We start from the raw sequence: 16562 nt of genomic DNA, 5'->3' as shown, positions 1-16562 counted from the left end.
AAAAAGAATGATGCCCTCTTCTATGATCACTTCAGCTCCTGCATCTACAGCGGGTAAAATAAATATTGAACACGTCACCTTTTTTCTAGGTAAATATATTTCTAAAGGTGCTATTGACATGAAATTTTCACCACATGTCGGTAACAACCTATGCAATCCATACATACAAAGAAACCAAAACAAGTTCAGAAATTAAGTTATGTGCAATAAAATGGAATGACATAGGGAGAAAGTATTAAACACATGAAGAAAGGGAGGTGCAAAAAGGCATGGAAAGCCAGGACACCAGCTGAAATCTATCAGTAATTAGAAAGCAATCCTGTCCCTTGTCAGTGCAAATTATTATCAGCTGGTTCAGTCTCAACTGATGGCCTATAAAAAGGTGTTTCATTACCAAGGTGTCACACAAGAAACATCTCATGATGGATAAAAGCAAAGAGCTCTCTCAAGACCGATGCAACCTTATTGTTGCAAAACATACTGATGGCATTGGTTACAGAAGGATTTCTAAATGTCTGAATGTTACAGTGAGCACTGTTGGGGCTATAATCCGGAATTAGAAAAACATAATTTTATCATAAATCAGCCACAAGCAGGTGCTCCTCGCAAGATTTCTGACAGAGAAGTGAAAAGAATTATCATAAGTGTTGTCTAGGAGCCAAGGACCACTTATGGAAAGCTTCATAAAGTCCTTGAATTATCAGGTACAATTGTTTCTAATAAAACAATAAGTAATGCACTTGAAGCTTGTTTAACGTTTGCTGCACAACATTTAAACAAGCCTTTAAAATACTGGGAGAATATAGTCTGGTCAGATGAGACCAAAATTGAACTCTTTGGATGCCATAATACACACCATGTTTGGGGGTGAAATGCCACTGCAAATCACCCCAAAAACTCCCCAATACCAACAGTGAAGTTCAAAGGTGGGAACATCATGTGTGGGGCCGTTTTTCAGCATGCGGTACTGGCAAACTTCATATCATTGAAGGAAGGCTGAATGGAAAAATGTATCAAGATATGATGTATCAAGTCTTGATAAAAATCTGCTGCCATCATGCAGGATGATGAAGATGAAACGAGGGTGGACATTTCAGCAAGACAATGATCCCAAACACAAAGCCAAGGAAACTCTCAATTGGTTTTAAAGAGTGAAAATAAAACTGCTAGAATGGCCCAGCCAATCACCTGACAAATTCAATAATAAAATCTATGGAAAGAACTAAAGATCGGAGTTCATAGAAGAGGCCCAAAGAACCTTCAAGATGCGAAGAATGTTTACGTAGAAGAATGGGCCAAAATCACACCGGAGCAATGCATGTGACTAGTTTCTCCATACAGGAGGCGTGATGTCATTACCAACAAAGTATTTTGTACGAGGTATTAATTTTCAGCTACCGTGTTCAATACTTTTTCCATGTTTCATTCCATTTTATTACACATAACTTCATTTCTGAACTTATTTGTTTTGGTCTCTTTGTATGTATGGATTGCATGGGTTGTTACCAACAGGTGGTGAAATTTCATGTCGATTGCACCTTTAGAAATATATTTACCTAGAAAAATGGTGCTGTGTTCAATACCTATTTTACCTGCTTTAATAAATATGTATTATATGCCTTATGGATCAGAGCAATTTTTACATTTCTGATTCTTTTTTTTTTTTTAGTAACAAATACTTTTTAGCAATATTACTTTCTGTTTTTTCCATGAAATCTTAGGACAAAAATCTTTCATATGTAAGTAAAGTGTACATATTGTCCATTTATTATGATTTTTTTAGTACAAAGCATGGCAAAGTTATTTATAAATGAATATGAATGGTAAAAAAAAAAAAAAAAACACTTCTCTTGGTCTTCTTCTGGATCCAGAGTATTCAGCCTTCTTTATTGGCTGCACGAGAGTTACTTTGTTCCAGCCCGCACAGCATACTGAGCCTACGCTGAGCTACACACGCATGGCTAAGTGTACAACAAAGAAAACTGCATACAGAAAAAAGCTCTTATTTCAGTAGAGCCCTACAGAGTGTTTTCTGCAATAAAAGCTGCTAGCAAATAAATACAAAACTTTAACTTTTTGCTATAATAAATACCCCCCCCCCCCAAATTTTTTTTAAAAACAAATTTCTTCATCGGTTTAGGCCAATATGTATTCTACATATTTTTGGTACAAAAAAACGCAATAAACGTATATTGATTGGTTTGAGCAAAACTTATTGCGTCTACAAACTATGGGAAAGATTTATGGCATTTTTATTATTTATTTTTTACTAGTAATGGCGGTGATCTGAGATTTTTAGCGGTATTGTGACAGACAGATCGAACACTTTTGACACATTTTTGAGACCATTGACGTTTATACAGCGATCAGTGCTATAAATATGCACTGATTACTGTGTAAATGTCACTGATAGGGAAGGGGCTACCACTAGGGGGCGATCAAGGGGTTAAATGTGTGTTCCCTAGATGTGTTCTAACTGTATGGGGATGGGACTGACTGGGGGAGGAGACATATCGTTGTTCCTACTTAGTAGGAACAAACAATATGTCTCCTTTCCCCTGACAGAACAGGGATTTGTGTGTTTACACACACAAATCCCAGTACTGGCTCTCGTGCACACAATTGTGCATGGCCGGCGGCGATTGCGCTCGCCGGCCACGCGCATCTGGTCCCCCGCCGTGCAGCGGGTGCATGCGCCTCTGGCAGCTCTTAAAGGGAAGGACGTACGTATAAGAGGTACGTGAGCCGGTCCAGAACTGGTTAAAATGGATGTAAACCCGATTCAATAAATTTGAGCCTGTAGCGGTCTCTTGCTCGGTAGCTCTGTTATCAGCCTGATAACTTCTCACAAGTTCTCCGAGACAGGAGATAGAAGTGTATGTCGGGAGAGGTTGCTATAAACAGATTAGCAGTCAGCTTGCCGTCTAAGAGCAGACCTCTGCACATTCCTTTGCCTATGAGGAGAGTGGGTGTGACCCTTCCCTCCAATCAGCTGTCTTGGCTGCATGCCAATAATCCACTCCCAGAGCTAATCAGGAAGAGAAAAACTAAAACGAGGAGCACTTTTTAAAGGATATATACAGATGAAGCCAGCAGATATACATGTAAAACTTATGTAAGGAGATTTGTTTCATCTCTGTGTATCATCCGAGGCTGTTTCCTTCATATATGTGAGGGTTTACATCCACTTTCTGTTTCAATGGTTTTTATTGGAGGTTTTTCCAAGACATTTTTAAAATTAAAGTCTTAACTGTATACCATATCTCAGTATAAGTATTATACAGTATGCCTTTCTAGAAAAGTATATTGTCTTCTGGTCTGCACATCTGTTACAGCTTATTGCTCCAATTCAAGAGAAAACAAAAAGGGTAAAATGAAAACACAACTAGATAACATTTCCATAGTCTGATAAATAACTATGAATGTCTCTTGAATTGCCCATCCCTTCACCCCTCCCAGTGAAGGAAGGGAGGAAGGGGGAGGACCAAGACAGTTTACATCCACTTTAAAGAAAAGTTGATCTGAAAATAAAAGATCATGTGTAAACACAATGTAATGTAATGTCCGTTTATCTCCTACTCTATTAGCTTTTAGACGATCCCTGAAAACCCTTCTCTTCAGAGAAGCCTACCCTACCCACACCTAACTGTATTTTCATTTTTCCATCAGCTCATCCCCCAGTTATTACCTTTTGACCCTCCCTTCTAGATTGTAAGCTCTAACGAGCAGGGCCCTCTGATCCCTCCTGTATTGATTTGCATTGTAAGTGTACTGTCTGCCCTCATGTTGTAAAGCGCTGCGCAAACTGTTGGCGCTAAATAAATCCTGTATAATAATAATAATAAACCAATAATATTGTTATAGAGCAGTGATGGCGAACCTTGGCACCCCTGATGTTTTAGAACTACATTTCCCATGATGCTCATGCACTCTGCAGTGTAGTTGAGCATCATGGGAAATTTAGTTCCAAAACATCTGGGGTGCCAAGGTTCGCCATCACTGTTATAGAGTGTTTATAAACAAACCTGCAAGCAGTGCTTGCAGGCTTTGTTATTATAAAAGCACTGTCAACACAAACTGGAAACCTAGTGAATTCATAGAGCTCCAAAGCCACATTTTTTTCTACATGAATTACAGTTTGAAGTCAAGGCAATCATATAATTCATTGAGGAATAAGTAATTTTATGTCCACTCATAATTGTTGGTTTCTATTAGAGATAAAATTTGCAATCATTGCAGTAACCATGATTAACAAGTTGCCGACCAGCCACCACAGTTACACTGCGGCAAGGTGTGCGAAATGACCTACTGGTACGTCGGTTCACGCACTGGCATTTGCAGGGCGAGCGCCCGCCGTGGGTTGCGGGAGCTCGCCTGCGGGTCCGACGCACTCGATGTCCATGGGCCACCTGCGATCAAGGGAAAGAGAGGCAGAATGGGAATCTGTAGTTAAGGAGCTTGGCAATGAAGACACATGGAGGAGCTCCCTGAGGTGGTTTCTTTGCAGGTATCCGGTGAGCTCGCTTCACAACAATTGTGAGAAGGCCTCCCTGCCATAGGTGGAAATGAGCAGGTATTCTAGAAATGTACCAGGGTTTTTACCCTCTTCTCCTTCCGGGAGGCCTATGAAGCGGAGATTGTTCTGCCTCAAATGATTCTCCAACTCGTCCTGTTTCTGCTGCAGCAGAGCGATGAGGCGGTGTGCCAGGTCAGCTGACTCGTGCAGGGACGGGAGGGCTTCTTCCACGCTTCCTAAGCATTTTTCCAACTTACCCACTCTCTCCTGCAGGTGTTGCATACCCTGGCGGAGTAGGGGAGATATCCACTTTCACCTCCACGATCCTCGTAGTGAGGGAGGTCTGACAGGTAGCAATCGCCTCCAGGATTTCTGCCTTGTCGGCCGCGCGGGAGGTAAAGGAGGAGGAGGGGGAGCCGCCATCTTTGGCCTGTGGGTCTCTGTCCTGTCAGCGGAATCGATCGAGTTTTGCAACCGTGTCGGCCTGTTTGCAAGGCGGCGACATCTCTCCTGGGGTCACCGAGGCACTGCAGGTAAGATACCGGGTGGATGGCTTGTGAAAAGAGGGACAGGATGTTAGATTCAGGATTTCGCCACGCCCCCAGGTATGGAGGACTTTGACAAGCTTCTACTCCTTTAAACTCTTGGACAAGAAAGTTTGATGTTCATACCCGCTCCTGTGCTTTCGAAAAGAAAAAGTTTGGTGTTCTTCTGTTAGCCCAACAAGGTTTATTTTTACGTCGTCGCATTTCGCATCCCCTTCAGGGCGTCATCAAGAACATGTCCTCGATGACACCGAGGATGAGGGGCGAAACGCCTCGACGTATTTCCAGTATAGTGAACCAGTGATGCTATTTCCAGTTTCCGTGGAACGCACGCCAATGGTGCGAACCCGGAACCACGCTGATGCCTGTTTTTGTCTCGTGAGTGACATATGTTAGCAGCACAGTGTGTTTTCTACCGGCACTACTTCACATGTATGTTTTCTCTTTTTTACCTCGTTATATATCAACACTCTGGATTCCTCTGAGATCTATCACCTTTGGAAACTTGGATATTTTACGTTACAGCTCCGCAAACCTATAAGCCTGTTTGACCCCTGGACTGCAAAGTTGAGGGTCCATTAACTCTTAGTGGGGTCACGAGAGGGGAGACCATCTAATTAGAAGCACTTATCCAGTAATATTGATTACTATTGGAAGCACCTAGTACTTTTTGAATATTTTCTCACATTGTTTAGTGTGTTACATTGTGTTATATAGTAGCACTTTATTTTGATATTATATTTACATATTGGAAGCATCTAGCACTTCATGAAAACTTTTTCACATTGTTTAGTGTGTCACATTGTGTTATATGGTAGCACTTTATTCCGCTAGCACTATTATTATCTATACATTTCATCCATTAAAGTTCTAGTACCTTTGCGACAGCAGCTGCGGTCTCTCAAGTCATTTTTTATTTATTTTTCCACTAAGCGCAAGTTGTAGTTTGTTTTTAATTAATCTTAAGAAACGCATATATTTTTTTCTGTACATTACCAATGCGCCGTAATAAACCTTTGAAAAATAGGATTTTTATAACAGCTTACCTGTAAAATCCTTTTCTTTTCAAGTACATCACGGGACACAGAGCCATAGTAGTTACTATGTGGGTTATAGGCCACCTGCAGGTGCTGGATACTGGCACACCCTAAACAGGAAGTTGCCTTCCTATATAACCCCTCCCATACCAGGAATACCCCAGTTTTGTAGCAAAGCAATACACGTGTATACTAGAAAGAGGAGCAGGACCTCTGTGTCCCGTGATGTATTTCAAAAGAAAAGGATTTTACAGGTAAGCTGTTATAAAAATCCTATTTTCTTTAATCGTACACATGGGACACAGAGCCATAGTAGTTACTATGTGGGATGTCCCATAGCAATGCCAACTGAGGGGAGGGAGACACAACAGAATTAGGGCAACATGAGACTAGAGGAGTTATACTGCTGCCTGCAGTACACTATGCCCAAAGGCAATATCCTCATGCCTTTTTACATCTACCTGATAGAATCTGGTAAATGTATGTATTGAAGACCAAGTTGCGGCCTTGCAGATTTGAGCCATGGAGGCTTAGTGATGCACTACCCACGGAGCACTAACAGCCCTAGAGGGGTGTGTTTTGATTTGAGAGGGTGGAATCTACTTCTTTAAACCATAAGCTTGAACGATTGCTTGTCGAATCCATTTAGAAATAGTAGATTTCGATACGGTCTGTCCTCTTTTAGGACCTTCAGGCAATACGAACAAAAGATCCATTTTCCGAATCTGATCAGTCGCATTTAAGTAGACTTTGACTGCTCTCACCACATCAAGAGAATGTGGTGATTTTTCTTCCATAAAACAGGGTTCTGGAAAAAATGAAGGCAAAAAATTAGGATGAGGACCCAATACTACCTTATCCTTGTGAACAATAATAATATGGCTCTTTACAAAAAAGAGCAGCCAATTACGATACGCTTCATGCAGCAGATATGGTTGCCAGAAAAAATAGTTTCCTTGTCAAAAAGGACCAAGGGAATATGTTGTATCGGCTCAAAAAAAGGCTATTTTTGTAATGCCGACAAAACTAAATTCAAGTTCCAAGGGTTTCAGGGGTGACCTAACCGGAGATTAAGTAGTGTTACCTCCTGAAATAAAGTTACGGACCAAAGAATGCAAAGCAAGTGGTCGTTAAAATAATACTGATAAGGCCGAGACCTGCCCTAAGAAAATATTCAAGGCCAGTTTTATATCTTACCCCATCTACAGAAAGTCAAGGATTCTACCTATGACCCATTTCCTGGGGTGCCAACCCCTGGTTTCACACCAGGAGACATATGCTTCCCAGACTCCATAAAATAGAATTATGGAGGCCAGCTTCCTTGCATTTAACCAAGGTAGATACCACTGAACCTGACAGCCCACGTTTCTTCAGAGTGTGGGCCTCAATAGCCAAACCGTTAAATTTAGCGTTTTAAGGTAAGATGGAATGCCGGACCTTTGCGAGATAAAGTCTGGACGTGGTGGTAGGGTCCATGGGACCCCTACCGCCATGCTTATGATCTCTGCATACCAAGATCTTCTGGACCACACTGGGGCCACAAGAATCACCAACTTCCCTTACTGCTTGATCCTGCGAAGAAGTCGTGGACGCACGCAGAAAAGGAGGGAATGCATAAATCTGTAAAACTGATTCCATGGGAACACCAAGGCACCTGTTCTGCATGCTAGCGGATCCTTTGTTCTGAACATAAAGATGTTGAACTCTCTGTTGAACCTGGATGCAAACCGATCTACGTCTGGGATCCCCCATCTTTGACCTATTGTCAGAAAGATATCGGGATGAAGGAACCATTCTCCCAGGAACAACTGCTGGCGACTCAAAATAGACCGTTTGCCAAATTTCTATCCCTAGAATGAAAAACTGCCGATAGTCAAGGTACATTGTTTTCTGCCCAAGATAGGATAGGATTCACCTTTCTCTGGGCCGCACAACTTCTTGTGCCCCCTTGATGATTGATATAGGCCACTACTGTGGCATTGTCGGATTGGATCCTGACAGGATAGCTCCGTAAATTAAATGTTCAGGCCCTCAGGTCCAAGCGCTCTGCCCGAATCTCTAGAATGTTAATGGGCAAGGTCATTTCTGATCTGGACCACTTCTCTTGGACAGTTGCCTCTTCCAGGACTGCTCCCCAACCTAAAAAAGGTTAGCGTATGTTGTTACCACTTCCCAGGTAACTGTAGGAAGGATTTTCCCCTTTGTAGAACAACCCTCGTGTTCCAAGCCGATAAGATACTGTTTTGCAGCAGTCTCGAATGAAACTGAGCATAAGGAACAGCCTTGAATGAAGCCACCATCTTTTCCTCATGCAAGCTGAATAGAAGGATTCATCTTGCGTCGACCACCTTAATCAGTTCCTTTATGGCGCTGATCTTTGCCTGGGGCAAGAATACCCTTTTCTGGGTGTATCTATGAACAGACCCATAACCTCCTTTATGGTTTTGAGGAAGATTTCTCTAGGTTGAGAATCCAACCTAGGTATCCCAGGTAGTTGAATGTGGTGACCATACTTTGGTCTAAGCGGGCTACCGACTGGTCTATCAAGAGCCGATCGTCTAGGTAAACTATAATCATTATACCTTGGGCCCATAATGCGGCTAGAGGAGGGGCCAGAACCTCTGTAAACACTCAAGGTGCAGTAGCTAGACTGAAAAAACAGGGCTACAAACTGAAAATGAAGATTTTCTACCTTGAAGTAGATAATACTGGTGAGCGGGGAAATATGCCAACGGAGGTATGCACCCTTGATGTCAATTGACATCAAAAGTTCTCCTCCTTGTAGGATGGAGACAACTGATTGGATTGACTCCATGCGAAAAAGAGCGGATATCCAGGAACCGGTTTAGATTCTTGAGATCCAGAATGGGTTTGACATCTCCATTCGATTTTGCCGTGAAAAAATGTTTGAATAAAACCTCAACCCCAGCTCTTTCATGGGGACCAGCATGACCACTCTTTGCCAAAGGATGGTCCAATGCTAGAAAGAGAGACTTCTTTTTCTCTGGATCCTTTTTTTTTTTTAACAACAAGGTTGGTCTTTATTGGAGAAGACATCATTGTACAGTAAACATCTACAATTAAGCTCTCATATACAATTCGAAAGTAAAAGGATCAAAATACAAAAAGGTTCATTTGTAAGATAACATAAAATGCGGAGTCAGATATAGGAAGGAACAACTGTGCCAACTAGTGTAGGTATCCCTTATATAGCTTTCCACGTGCATAGGATCCAGAGTGTCGGGTTTTAAGATATTGCTTATCTGGTGGGGGGGGGATACTATGCCATCTTATGCTAATGCCATAATATCTACACACAATGTCCTACTTATTACATTATGGGGTACTAGAACTGTTCAGTCCAAGGCAGCCATATTCGATCAAACTTCTGCGGACATCCTCTATTGGTGTAAGTCATCTTATATAGAGGTAACACAGCATTAACAGTGGAGTCCCACGCCTCCACCCTGGGGGGGAGACGGTGACGCCCATTTTTTAAGAATTTCCTTCTTGGCATAGAACAGCAACAATGAAATCAGTATTTTCGTGTATTTAGGCCTCTGGTCATCGTCATGGATGCCCAAGAGAGCCAGTTCGGGCGATACTGGCAACGTTAACTGTAGGCGGATATTAATACTTTCAAAAATGGCTGTCCAGAACTTTTTTCTCTGGATCTTTAGGAATGTTTGATCTGAGAAAACGAGGAGATGGGAATTTTTAAAACCCCAGGTTGTACTGTAGAGCTATTGAAGAAGCCACCCATCTGTCTTGACATTCTCTTTGCCAGACCTTTGAGAACTGCAGAAGTCTCCCCCCACGAGCAGGGGCACCCTCTCCTAAGGAGGCATTAGTATCTTGTTTGTAGGTTTCTTTTGTCCCTGGGCTTGACCCTGAGGATTACCTCTTGAACATGCACCTGGCACTGGAGAAGGAGCTTGTTTAAATGAAATATATTTACTCCTTTTCTTAAATGGCAAAGGGGTACCTTTCCAATAGAAATTCTTTGGATGAATTATCCAAGATATCCCAAACAGCCGTTCACCGCAAAAATGAAAACCAGCCAGCAGTTGTTTTTTATTTGATGCTTTGGCTGACCAATTTTTCAACCATAGGTTACATAGTTAGTAAGGTTGAATAAAGGCACCAGGCCAACCTGATTGAGTGTGGGTACGTGTCTAGAATTATACCTATTTATTTAGGGTACCCATATTGCGCCGTCAATTTTATGCACCGCTCAACACATACATAGCACACTCACATCGGTCCCTACCCTCGAGGAGCCCACAATCCAAGGTCCCCAACTCCCATTCATATACTAGGGCCAATTTTGGACAGAAGCCAATTAACCTACCAGCATGTCTCTGGAGTGTGGGAGGAAACCGGAGTACCCGGAAGAAACCCACGCAGGTACAGGGAGAACATGCAAACTCCAGGCAGGTAGTGTCGTAGTATTCTATACATATGTACCAGCCCAGCGAAAGGCGTGAGGCCTGAAGATAGAATATCTCATAACGTCTATTGCCAACATAAAGCTACTAGGAGCTTGCCAGATCCTGGGCCTGCTGAACCGGGATAACCTTTAGCACATGTTTAAACTGGTCCCTCAAGGATTTTGACATATACCACTTACTGTCAGCACAGGCCAAGACCTACTCAACCTGTCAGGAAAACAATATATGTTTTTTTTTTTTCTTTAATAGGAATTCCAACTCTTTATCCGTTGGATCCTAAGTATTTGAGCATTGTCTGCTGGACAAGTCAAACTTTTAATCAGAAGATATAGCAGCGTCAATTGCTGGTATCTTCCACCTTTAAAGTTTTTTCCTCCACAGGATAAAGTGTGAAAAACTTTTTAGGAGGGAAAAAATGCTTACCTGGGTGATCCCAATCAGAATACATAAACTTTCCCAACAATGAATGGACAGGAAAGGCATACACAGCCTTGGGAAGGCTTTAGGTGAACCCAAAACAAGAAGTGCACACTCAGTTAAGGGTAGCATAAAAGGTGAGGCAGACCGATTTCAGTAAGGAATTGCACCCACAATGTGAAGCTGATCCTTCCGCATATGACCCCTCAGAAGAGGAGTCATCAGACTGTTCATGGTCCCCCGAGAGAAAACATCTTCTCCCACCCCCAGAGCCTCAGTTTGAGGGTCCTTGGGTAATGGAATGGAACCTGTCGCATTTTATCCCAATCTGGGATGCGATTAAAACCACTAACCTTTTTCCCATGTTATCATGGCTGAGGAAAAAAACCCTTTTAGAAATATAGGCAGGGGCTGCAGTGTTGTAAACGGTTGCAAACATTCCATGGCCCCTGAAGGCTTACTCTGACCAGCCACCCCCTCTCAGGGGAGGATGCCATTGTAGAGATGAGTTTTAGGCTTTCAGAGCTCGAGGGAGATCCCTTTAGCCCTCTATTGGAGTGTTTCTCCTCCCCTTCTGACCATAGTACCTCTGCATTTATGCATCGGGCTACCAGAAGAATCGCATCCACTGCTTTGAGCAATAGTCCAGCCACTGCCGATGCTATTAACGCTCAGCCTGATGCGAATAGTAAATGTGTCAATAGGAATGCCTGTGTCACCAAACCTCTTACATGCACCTCTTTGCTCTTGTGTCCCTTCGGCAACTTGCAGCAGCAAAAATTGAGCTTTTTTAACCACTTGCCTACCAGGCTCTAACGCCCCCTTCCTACCCAAGCCATTTTTCAGCTTTCAGCGAATGACAATTGCGCGGTCATGCTACACTGTACCCAAACAAATTTTTTATTATTTTTTTCACACAAATAGAGCTTTCTTTTGGTGGTATTTAATTACTGCTGGGGTTTTTTTTTTTTTTTTACAAAAAAAAAAGACCAAAAATTTTGGAAAAAAAAGTTTTTTCATTTTTTTTCTGTCAGTAAATTTTGTAACTAATGTTTCACCTTCACTGATGAGGCGGCATCGATGGGCACTGATAGGCTGAACTGGTGGGCACTGATGAGGAGGCACTAATATGCCGCACTTATGGGCACTGTTAGGTGGCACTGATGAGCACTGTTAGGTGGCACTGATAGGTGGCACTGGTGGGCACTGATAGGCGGCATGGATAGGCGGTACCGTTGGGCATTGATGGGTGGCACTGATGGGCGACACTGATGGGCATTGATGGACAGTAGTGATGAGCATTCATAGGCGGCAATGATTGCCAGCACTAAGTGGCATGGCTAATGGGCACTGATTTGTGGCACTTGTGGGCAGTGGTGGGCACTGATTGCTGCCACTGGTGGGCACTAAATGCTGGCATTGGTGGGCATTTGTTTCACTTTATTTCTTTATTGTAATCAGGGCACTGATGATCAGTGCCCTGATTACATCCCTAGATGTCCCCCTGTGAGGAAATGCCACTGATTGCTCTCCTCTCCTCACACTCTGTCAGTGTGAAGTGAGGAGAGCCGATTACCAGCATCTCCGTGTTTACATGTGACCGGCTGTGATTGGACACAGCCGATCACATGGTTAAAAAGCCACGGACGCGGCACTTTACACAGATCGGGGTCGCGCCGTGTCCTAGCAACACGGCGTGGCCATGGTCGCTGCGTGCCCGGGCTGGCGCGCGAGCGTGACCGTTATGGGCCACTGTCATACGACGGCGTCCCAGAACAAGAGCTGCACGCCCCGCCGTCATTTGACAGTGGGCGGGCGGCAAGCAGTTAAACACACTCCCATGCCGAACGTTGGAGGACGCCAACACATCGCTAAGCTCCGCCCCCTCCATCGCGCAACCTCCTCTCTTTCAAAAGAGAGTTTTCCCACGTGAGCACGGGCCTCCGATCCAGCGGGATCGGCTTGTGTGTGAGATAGGGGTGACGAGCAGGAGATCTAGACAAGCTGCCGTGCTGGGGCGGTAGGAAAACGGAGTGGCATGCCGATCGTTTCTTAGCTTTCCCCTTTCCAGGCAGAGAGAGAGAGCTTTGTGGAGAGTGGTGGATGAAGGGCGCGTGATCAAGCTTACATCAAAACATATAAAATTTATTTCGGAGGAAATAAAGAACAAATAAAAGCAGTTGAATAATACCAATACTACATATCATGCAAACAGGTGACAAAATATAAAAAACATGAAAAATTAAAAATGGGTTAGGAATATCATGAGCCCATGTTGAGGCAAGTATTTAGAGTTGGCTAACGCGTTTCGAGGATGACCTCTTCATCAGAGCCTATTATAGAACCAGAGTGCAGTCTCTATATGCCAGTAGGCCAAAAGTGTGTACATCATCTTGATGGCTAGTTGGAAAAAACGGCCTGAAATGGAAGATGCGATTTTCTGTGTTCCATACCAGTCCACGTTCAAGCGTTCTATGTAATAGTAGATGGTGTGTAGGTTCTCCTTTAAGTTAGTAGATAAATGGTTATGGGGTGGCGTGAACCTGTCACTGGCTGGGTGGAGGGGAGATCTTTTGACTTGTAAAACTCCTGGTGGGATGCTGTCCAAAAAATGGAGGATGGAGGAGGGTGAAGGTCTCACGAGAGAATGCTGCAGCCGTGTGTGTCCGCAGCAGTCACTCAGTCTCAGGTGAAGGAGGATGGCAGACGAGGAAAGCTTCTAATAGAGCCGGTTGAGGGGGCGGGCCTGAGCTTGGGCTGTAGGAGGATTGGATGAGTGGAAGGTGTATGTGTGGCCAGCGGTGGAACGCACGCCGTCAGGCGGGTGGGCGTGGCTGTGCGCTCCAAGGGCGGCCACATGATCTGGCTCCTGTCAGCGCCTGGAGACGGAAGGAGCTCAGGCGGAGAGTGAGCCGGTCCGGTGTGTGTTGTGTGGGACGGATGGAGACACACGCACACACACACACACACGCTCAGGCGACTCAGGTGTGCAGGAGCATCAGGATGGGGAGGGGGGATGTGTGTTGGGATACAGTTGTATGGAGGGTGAGGATGGAATTTATTGAAATGTAAATGAAATGGAGATGAAAATTAAATTAATATGAGAATGAGAATAATAGTGATGGCATTAATAACAAAAGAATGACAATAAATATAAATATAAATATAAATAAACATAGGAATATTTAGATAAATAAAAATGAAAATAAAAATAAAAATAAAAATAATAATAAAAAATAATAAAAAATAATAATAAAAATAAAAATAAAAATAAAAATAAAAATAAAAATAAAAATAAAAATGAAAAAAAAAAAAAAAAAAAATAAATAAAAATAAAAATAAAAATAAAAATAAAAATAAATAATAATTATATAAATAAATAAAAATGAAAATAAAAATCAATTGATATAAAAAATGAAGAATGGAAAATAAAAATAGAAACATTATTATAAATGTTAATAATTAATAATGAAAGTGGTGGTGATAACGGCAAAAAACGGTAAGAATTGAGAAAATTATATGTATATATATATATATATATATATATATATATATACACACACACATACAAATATATATATATGTACACACATCCATACATACACACATATATATAGGAGATTCGTTATTATATAATGGAATTATCAATACCATCACCATCACTCGTACATACTGAAAGTAGATGGGAATGACAAGTTGGCGGGGGGTGGGATGAACAGAGTGGAACAGGGGGGGTGGGAAGTGCTCAGGGCGGGGAATGGTGATGATGGAAGCCAATGTAAACCTGGAGCTAAATGATGCCATGTATTTCCAAGTCCTCATTCAATCCATCAGGAACCATAGACCCGAGGGAGAATATCCAGAAAGATTCTTGTCTGCAGAGTTTTCTGAATCTCCTCCCAGCATCATCGTCTTTTTTGATGGTTTCGATACCAAACACTTTAAGACCTGTTGGGTTTCCATTGTGGTGTTCTCTGAAGTGCCTGGGAACTGAGTAGTTTTGGTTTTTCTTATTTTTTATGGACCGATGGTGTGTATTGCTGTTGATGATGCTGCATTTATGCTCGCTAAACCTTGTCCTCAAGGGACGTGTTGTACGTCCGACATATAGTAGCCCGCATGGGCAGATTAGGCCATAAATCACATAGGGGGTGCCGCAATTGATGAATTGGCCAATCTTATGGTTTCGGCCGTCTGTTCCAGAGACTTCTTTTTTTCTATGTGCCATGAAGGGGCAAGCTCCACAGTTTCTGATTCCACATTTGTAGTTACCCTTCTGGTCAAACAGGGATGTCCAGCGGCCTGTAGGGGTCTTGGTTAGGTTCAGTGGTTTGCGTACTCTGCTTGGTGCTATTAGACCTCTGAGGTCTTTTGCTTTCCGGAATACAACTTCAGGTTTGGACGGTAGGATTGAATTGAGGATGGGATCTTGCTTGAGAATGTTCCAGTTTTTCTGGATGGCTCTCTGTATGTCAAAGGCTTTGGTGTTATATTGTGTGCTAAATCTGATGGAATTCTTCATTGTCTGCTTTTTCCTCTCTGTTTTTTTGAAGGTTGTTACCATGGTAGCTGTGGGGTGTTCATCATAGAGTGACCAGTATTTTAAGAAGGCTTGTTCTATCAGGTGTTCTTTGTATCCTTTCTCGAAAAATTTCTTTTTTAGGATGGACCCTTGCATTTCGTAGTCACTTCTTTTGGTGCAGGTTTTTTTCAGCCTACAGAATTGCCCAAAAGGGATGTTGCGGATCCACTTGGGATGATGGTGGCTTTTGGCATGAAGGTAGGAATTCCCTGCACTAGGTTTGAAGTGGGTTTTAGATGTGATCATTCCTTCTTCGTCGATAAAGAGATCGAGGTCCAAGAAGACAAGTGATGTATCATCAGTTACGTGGGTGAAGTTGATGCCAAAGGGATTGGAGTTGCAGTGGTCCAGAAATTTATTGAGATCTGTATGCGATCCGTTCCAGATGATCAGAATGTCATCGATGTATCTGGTGTACAGTGCAAGCTGATCCTTAAAGGGGTTGTTGGCCCAGATGGACAAGTCTTCCCATAGGCCCATGAATAGGTTCGCGTAGCTGGGAGCAAATTTTGCTCCCATAGCTGTCCCTTTTGTTTGACGAAAGAACTCACCCACAAAAGAAAAGTAGTTGTGGGTGAGGCAGAATTTTATGGAGTCGAGGAGAAATTTAGTCTGTAGGGGGTGTGTATCGCTTTTCGATAGAAAGTACTCCACTGCTTCTAAACCGTATTTGTGTTCTATGGAGGTGTATAGAGATGAGACGTCAAGAGAAAGCCATTTGTATTGCGGTTGCCATGAAACAGATGAGAGGATATCGAGCATATGACCAGAATCTTTAACGTAAGACGGGAGTTGTAATACTAGGTCTTGTAGGAAATGGTCTATATAGCAGGCTAGATTACTGGTTAAACTGTCAATACCAGCAATGATGGGTCTGCCTGGTGGATGTGTCTGGTTCTTGTGGATCTTAGGGATATGGTAGAAGTGGGGGGTGAGTGGGTGCTGTTTGTTCAAGAAGAGGAATTCACTTTTTGTGATGACTCCGTTCTCCTTAGCTTGTTTTAGTAGAATTTC

The 16562-nt window shown here is 42.7% G+C and overlaps 1 protein-coding gene across 2 annotated transcripts in view; it reads right to left on the bottom strand.

Moving 5' to 3' along the window:
- ASB1 (ankyrin repeat and SOCS box containing 1) overlaps positions 1-16562 on the bottom strand; it is a 111850-nt gene that overhangs the window by 39209 nt on the left and 56079 nt on the right. The window lies entirely within an intron of this gene.

The sequence above is a fragment of the Aquarana catesbeiana genome, linkage group LG06 (genome assembly GCF_042186555.1).
Source record: "Aquarana catesbeiana isolate 2022-GZ linkage group LG06, ASM4218655v1, whole genome shotgun sequence".
Lineage (NCBI taxonomy): Eukaryota > Metazoa > Chordata > Amphibia > Anura > Ranidae > Aquarana > Aquarana catesbeiana.
Note: the sequence above shows the minus strand (reverse complement) of the source record. Positions and strands in the feature narration are given on the sequence as shown.